The sequence below is a fragment of the Panthera uncia genome, chromosome X, assembly GCF_023721935.1.
Source record: "Panthera uncia isolate 11264 chromosome X, Puncia_PCG_1.0, whole genome shotgun sequence".
Taxonomy (NCBI): Eukaryota; Metazoa; Chordata; class Mammalia; order Carnivora; family Felidae; genus Panthera; species Panthera uncia.
The window spans coordinates 94,719,355-94,727,565 of record NC_064817.1 but is presented as its reverse complement, the minus strand read 5'-3'; positions in this window follow the sequence as shown (position 1 = coordinate 94,727,565).

Below are 8,211 nucleotides of genomic sequence, written 5' to 3'. Positions count from 1 at the left end.
TTCTGTAAGTTCATTATGACACTCAAGAAAAAACTCATTGATCATCACTGGAAGTTTCTAGAGCAACAACTCATTACATTAAAAATTATTAAGTCTAAACCATTAAGCACTGATTCTTCATTTCCTGGTCAAACAGTACTTCAGGGTCCGTAAAAAGTTGATAAGAGAAGTTCTTCATTATGGAGAATTCCACTAATCATTGCAAAAGAAATGACAGGATTATAAAATCACCACTTTGCAACTCCTAAGGAAAAATGATTAAGGCAAAAATCATCAATAAATGCCAAACCTGTTAGCTGAAAGTTTAACAAGGAATAGGCCAACCACACCTCACCACGAAATAAATCTCTTCACCAAAAGTGAGACAGCTAGATATGATGTGCCTTCTGATTGACGCAATAGTATTCACACAGCACCATGTAGAAACTATTTTGCCAAAAGCAGTGAACCTGAAACAAATCAATCTTCTCGTCTAGATCCAAGTCCCAGTATAGGAAATAAAAGAGATAGGGGCACAAGTTAAATGGTACTAGAAGGCAGTAATCAGCCAAATGCAGAAAAGTGGGGCACTTTGAGAAACAAATGGCCCAATTTCTCCAATAGTATGGTTTCTTAGTACAGGCTGCTCTAAAAGAATATAATAGAATGCAGGGCTTATAAATAACAGGAACTTCTTTCTCCCAGCTCAGGAGGCCAGAAGTCTGAGATCAGGGTGTCAGTGTGCTTGGATTCCTGGTGAAGGCCTGCCCACTGGTTGTGGACCGCCATCTTCTTGCAGTGTCCTCACACAGAGGAAGGGGCAAGAAAGCTCTCTGAGGGCCCTTTTATAAGGGCACCAATCCCATTCAGGAGGGCTCCAACCTCATGATCTACTCACCTCCCAAAGGCCCCACCATCACACTGGGGGCTAGGACTTCAACATATGAATATTGGGGCGGGGGGGACACAAACATTCGGTCCGTTATACATGGGAAGAAAGGCAAGAGGGGAAATTGTTACAGAATAAAAAAGACCTAAGAAACATGGCTGTAAAATGAATTGTGTAGCTCTTGTTTGGATCTTGATTCAAAATAGCCATTTTTTGAGAAAACGAGGGAAACTTGAATATGGACTGGGTATTAGACCACATTAATGCATTACTGTCAGTTTTGTTAGAAGTGATGATGTCATCATAGTTATGTTTTAAAAGTCCTTATTTGTTTCTAAAAAGTTATTTAGGGGCGCCTGGGTGGCTCAGTTGATTGAGCATCCGGCTCTTGGTTTCAGCTCAGGTAGTGATCTCACAAGTTCATGGGATCAAGCCCTATATTGGGCTCTGTGCTAACAGCGAGGAGCCTGCTTGGGATTCTCTCTCTCCATCTCTCTCTGCTCCTCCCCTCTCTCTCTCTCAAAAGGTAAATAAATAAAATTTTTAAAATATTGTTAAAAAGTTAAATTATTAACGTTAAATTATGTATCGTGTGTACCTATGCACACTATATGTGTGTGTGTATCCATAAAAATACATACCAAACTTTTCTAAAAGACACTGATTCTAAGAGTGGAAAGGTTAGGTATTGGTTGAAGAGCAACTTTTTTTCTTAGCTTGGTTACTAGAGCATGGCAGAGACAGACACAGAAGCAACCCAAGACTTTGGTGCTGGGTCAAAGAAGATGGGTAACACAAAGCACTACACTCACAAATCCACTGGCTGGAAAACCCCCATGAAAACAGCTGGCCACTAAGGCTGCCAGAAACTTAAAAAGTCTTGTCTTACAGGCTGGAAATAGAGCTTCTAATCCAAAAGCTTTCTTTCCAGAAGTTGGTAAGGGACATTATCCAGGATTTGAAAATAGATTTGAGCTTCCTGAGTGCAGCCATGGTGTACTTCAGAAAGTCAGTGAAGCATACGTGGTGGTTTTATTTAAAGATTTTAACCTGTGAGTCATGTGTGATAAGAGGGTCTGTATCATGCCCTAAGATGTCCTATTAGCCTGCTCAATATAGTGAGAAAGAGCTTATTAGTTAAGGCAATTTTTATGGTGTTAAATAGTAAATTATACAAATATTTTGTTTTTAACTTGTACTTTTTTTGCAAGAAAATGTTTATATGTTGCATTTGAGCTTAAGTCATCCCATGATTCACTCAAGATGAATGAGAAGGGACTGAACAGATTCAGTGAAGTGAGCACTGTTGTTCAGGAGTTGCAAGTTGCTCTTCTACAAAATGGATGAGTGATAGTTCTTGCTCCTCATGATGCCTGTTTCTGTATATTAGTGAGTTGTTGGGTTGCAAGTACAATACTAGAACTGATTAAACACGTAGAGGGCCCTCTTGCAATAATATTGCTTCTGGCTTGATCCAAGTATTTAATAATTGTGGTTGCTAAAAAAAATGAACCTGAACCTGGGTAAGAATCTAGATCCAACTACTAATTTACAGGAAATACAGAATACAGAGGAACATGTTAAACAATACCATAAGAAAGCTTTCAGCAAAATCCAGGCTGTGGAAAACTTTACTGGACAAAGAACCCAGTTTCTTCAACAAATACACTCTAAAGAATAAAAAGATATGAGAGGAACCTATAAATTAAAGGAAATACAAGAGGGGTGCCTGGGTGGCTCAGTCAGTTAAGCATCTGACTCTTGGCTTCAGCTCAGGTCATGATCTCATGGTTCATGTGTTCAAGTCTTGAATCAAGCTTGGGATTCTCTCTCTCCCTCTCTCTGCCCCTCCTCTTCTCATGCTGTCTCTGTGTCTCTCAAAATAAGTAAATAAACAAACAAACAAACAAACTTTAAAAAAATTTTTAAAGAAGTACAAGAGACATCAAACAATTACAGCGTATGGGCCTTATTTGCACTCAAACAAGCAAACAGAAAAAAAATATGATATTTATGAGACAACCAGAAATTTATCCATGAACAAATATTTGATTATATTAAAGACATTAAGTTAGATGTACAGGTTTCCCTGCTATCTGAAAGTAGAGTGTTGAACAAAACCATAAACAATAAGAAAACAAACAATCCAATTTTTAAATGGCCAAAAGACATGAACAGACATTTTACCAAAGAGGATACACAGATGGTATATTACTTTTCCAGAGCTGCCATAACAAAGCAACACAAACCTGGTGGCTTAAATAACAAAAATTTATTCTCTCATAGTTTTTGAGGATAGGGGTCCAAAAATCAAGGTATCTGCAGGTCTATGCTCTCTCTGCAGGCTCTAGGGAAGGATCCTTCCTTGCATCTCCCCAGCTCCTGGTGGTTGCCGGTGATCCTGGGCTTACCTTGGCTTGTGGCAGCGTAACTCCAACCTCTGCCTCCATCATTACATGACTGTCCTCCCTCCGTGTATGTAAGAACAGTCACCCCTTATCTGCAGTTTCGCTTTCCACAGTTTTCCCATGGTCAACCACAGTCCAGAAGCAGATGCTCCCCTATCTGACGTGGCGTCAGAAGGTCAGTAGTGGCCTAACACTACGTCACAAGGCCTATGCCATTCCCTCCCCTCATCTCGTCACATAGGCATTTTATCATCTCACATCATCACAAGAAGGGGGAGTGGAGCACAGTAAGATATTTTGAGAGGGAGAGAGAGAACATATTCACATAACTTTTATTACAGTATATTGTTATAAATGGTCATTTTATTATGGTTGTTAATCTCTTACTGTGTTTACTTTATAAATTAAACTTTATCACAGGTATTTATGTATAGGAAAAAATATACTATATATGAGGGTTTCGTTCTATCCATGGTGTCAGGCATCCCCGGGGGTCGTTCAACATATCTCCCACAGATAAGGGCAGACCACTGTAAGTGACCAAATTTTTCCCTCCTAATCTTTATAAGAAGGCATATCCTTGGGGCGCCTGGGTGGCTTGGTCAGTTAAGCATCCGACTTCGGCTCAGGTCATCATCTCGCGGTCCTTGAGTTCAAGCCCCGCGTCAGACTTTGTGCTGACAGCTCAGAGCCTGGAGCCTGCTTCAGATTCTGTGTCTCCCTCTCTCTCTGCCCCTCCCCACCTCGCACTCTGTCTTTCTCTGTCTCTCAAAAATGAATAAACGTTAAAAAAATTTTAAAAAAAAAGGCATATCCTTTTTTTTAATATGAAATTTATTGTCAAATTGGTTTCCATACAACACCCAGTGCTCATCCCAACAGAGGCCCTCCTCCATGCCCAGCACCCACTTTCCCCTCCCTCCCACCCCCCATCAACCCTCAGTTTATTCTCAGTTTATTCTCAGTCTCTTATGGTTTGGCTCCCAACATCTCTAACTTTTTTTTTCCTTCCCCTCCCCCATGGTCTTCTGTTAAGTTTCTCAGGATCCACATAAGAGTGAAAACATATGGTATCTGTCTTTCTCTGTATGACTTATTTCACTTAGCATTAACACTCTCCAGTTCCATCCACATTGCTACAAAAGGCCGTATTTCATTCTTTCTCATTGCCACATAGTATTCCATTGTGTATATAAACCACAATTTCTTTATCCATTCATCAGTTGATGGACATTTAGGCTCTTTCCATAATTCGGCTATTGTTGAAAGTGCTGCTATGAACATTGGGGTACAAGTGCCCCTATGCATCAGCACTCCTGTATCCCTTGGGTAAATTCCTAGCAGTGCTACTCCTGGGTCATAGGGTAGATCTAGTTTTAATTTTTTGAGGAACCTCCACACTGTTTTCCAGAGTGGCCGCACCAGTTTGCATTCCCACCAACAGTGCAAGAGGGTTCCCGTTTCTCCACATCCTCTCCAGCATCTATAGTCTCCTGATTTGTTCATTTTGGCCACTCTCACTGGCGTGAGGTGATATCTGTGTGGTTTTGATTTGTATTTCCCTGATGAGGAGCGACGTTGAGCATCTTTTCATGTGCCTGTTGGCCATCCGGATGCCTTCTTTAGAGAAGTATCTATTCATGTCTTCTGCCCATTTCTTCACTGGATTATTTGTTTTTCGGGTGTGGAGTTTGGTGAGTTCTTTGTAGATTTTGGATACTAGCCCTTTGTCTGATATGTCATTTGCAAATATCTTTTCCTATTCCGTCGGTTGCCTTTTAGTTTTGTTGGTTGTTTCCTTTGCAGTGCAGAAGATTTTTTATCTTCATGAGGTCCCAATAGTTCATTTTTGCTTTCAATTCCCTTGCCTTTGGAGATGTGCCAAGTAAGAAATTGCTGCGGCTGAGGTCAGAGAGGTTTTTTCCTGCTTTCTCCTCTAGGGTTTTGATGGTTTCCTGTCTCACATTCAGGTCCTTTATCCATTTTGAGTTTATTTTTGTGAATGGTGTGAGAAAGTGGTCTAGTTTCATTCTTATGCATGTTGCTGTCCAGTTCTCCCAGCACCATTTGTTAAAAAGACTGTCTTTCTTCCATTGGATATTCTTTCCTGCTTTGTCAAACATTAGTTGGCCATACTTTTGTGGGTCCAATTCTGGAGTCTCTATTCTATTCCATTGGTCTATGTGTCTGTTTTTGTGCCAATACCATGCTGTCTTGATGATTACAGCTTTGTAGTAGAGGCTAAAGTCTGGGATTGTGATGCCTAAGGAGGCATATCCTGATATCCTGATATCCTTAACAGTCATTGGATTAGGGCTCACCCTAATCCAATATGACCTTATCCAAACTTGATTAACATCTGCAAAGACCCTATTTCCAAGTAAGGTCACACTCACAGGTTCCAGGTGAACATGACTTCAGAGGGGACACTGTTCAACCCACTACAGGTGGCAAATAAGCACATCAAAGATGCTCAACATAATTAGTTATTAAGGAAATACAACATAAAACCACATGCCTGTTAGAATGGCTACAATAAAAATAATAAACTCTAACAATATCAAGTACTTATAAAGACAATAGTTGCTTAATACAGTTAAATGCCTTCGATGTGACTCAGAACTCCCACGTTTAGATTTTTTTTAAAGTAAGCTCTACACCCAGCGTGGGGTGTGAACTCATGACCCCAATATCAACTGAGCCAGCCAGGCCCCCCCCCACCTCTTATAGATATTTACCCAAGAGAAATTAAAATTTATGTTCCCACAAAAACCTGTACATAGATGTTCATATCAGCTTTATTCGTAATAGTCAAATTTGGTAACAACCCCAGAGTCCTTCAATGGATGAATGTACAAACTGTGGTACATCCTTACCATGTGATAGTACTTACTAAAAAGAGGCATAAGGGAATATTTTGGGGTGATGCAAATGTGCTATATCTGATCATAGTGATGGTTATACAACTGTATTAGTTTTTCAAAACTTATAGATGCTTACAGTAAAAGAAGGTAAATTATACCTCAATAACCTATTTTAAAAAGAATAGAACTGAATGAATATATATATCTCTCCAAGTTGTCCCCCCAAAATGTGTTCCCCCCCAAAAAAATCATAGTTCATATCTTGAAACCTAATCACCAGTGTGATGGTATGTGGAGGTAGGGCCTTTGGGAGGTAATTAGGTCATGAGGCTGGAGCCCCCTCTTGTAAGAGAGACCACAGAGAGCTCCATCTCCCCTCTGTCATATGAGGCCACAGTGAGAAGACACTCATCTATGAACCAGGAGGTGGGCTCTCACCAGACACAGAATCTACCAGTGCCCTGATCTTGGACTTGTCCAGCCTCCATAATTGTAAAGAACAAATGTTTGTTGTTTAAGCCACCCAGTCTATTGTATTTTTGTTACAGCAGCCCAAACAGACTAAGACACAAGTACATGGGGAGTAGTGGAGATACTGATATAACAAGATTGGCCATGGGTTAATAATTATTTAACAGGGTACCTGGGTGGCTCATGATCTTGCCATTTCTGAGTTTGAGTCCCACACTGGGTTCTGTGCTGACAGCTCAGAGCCTGGAGCCTGTTTCAGATTCTGGGTCTCCCTCTTTCTCTCTCTTCCCCTCCCCCACTCGTTTGTTTTCTCTCTCTCTCTCTCTCTCTCTCTCTCTCTCTCTCAAAAATAAATAAACATTTTTAAAACTTGTTTTAATTAATTATTTAAGCTGAGGGGTGCCTGGCTGGCTCAGTTGGTGGAGTGTGCAGCTCTTGATCTCAGGGTTGTGAGTTTGAACCCCATGATGGGTGAGAAGATTACTTAAAAATAAAATCTTTTAAAATTTAGTAGTAGTAGAGACGCCTGGGTGGCTCACTTGGTTGGGCGTCCGACTTCTACTCAGGTCATGATCTCACAGTCCGTGAGTTCGTGCCCTGCGTCGGGCTCTGTGCTGACAGCTCAGAGCCTGGAGCCTGCTTCGGATTCTGTGTCTCCCTCTCTCTCTCTGCCCCTCCCCTGCTCATGCTCTGTCTCTGTCTCAAAAATAAATAAAAATGTTCAAAAAAAATTTTTTTAAGTAGTAGTAGTAATTATTAAAGCTGTGTGATGGGAACACAGAGATTCTTTATACTGTTGTCTACTTTTGTATCATAATGAAAAATCTAAAATATCTCTACCAAAAAGAGAGGGGGGATATCCAAGGAATCTGGCCATACATGTTTGTGATGGAATACAGGCTTTTCTACAGGTGAAACTTACAGTTTCCTTAGATGATTAGATAATAGATACATAGATACATAGATAGATAATAGATAAAATACTTTTAGGTAAAGGAAACTAGGTAGCTAGAGAATACATTATAAATGTTTATAAAAGCTATTTTTAATATATGTAGAGTAGCATTTTTAAGTTAAATGTTTTCCAGTTTATAAAATATAATTATGCTCAGACTATACCTCAGAACAATTAAATAAGAATCCCTGGGGTTTGAGGCCTGGACACAGGCATAATTTTAAAGCTTTTCAAGTGATTCTAATACATTGCCAGGGTTGACAACCATTGCTTTGGGAGAATAGTGATAAGAAATTCAAGCCTCGCACTTTACTGTGAGTACCACTCCAAGCACACTTGTTCCTTGAAGCAAGTATCACCACCCTAATCACTGCCTCAGCACAGCAACTTCATTTGTACCCTGTCCCTACACACACAGAAAACCCTCTCCTTAAAGTCTGATGGGGATCTGATTTATACACCACCTTGTTTTGTTTCATGTGTTTCCTTCTCTCCAGGATACTAAGTGGACATGGAGGTATGTAAGCAACTCTATGTGAGTGTGTGAGTGTGAATGTATATGTGTGTTTCACAGATCGAAAGGTCACAGAGTATGGATTCCCCTGGGACGTTCAAAAGTGTAACGGAGAACAGGTCAGTGAATCG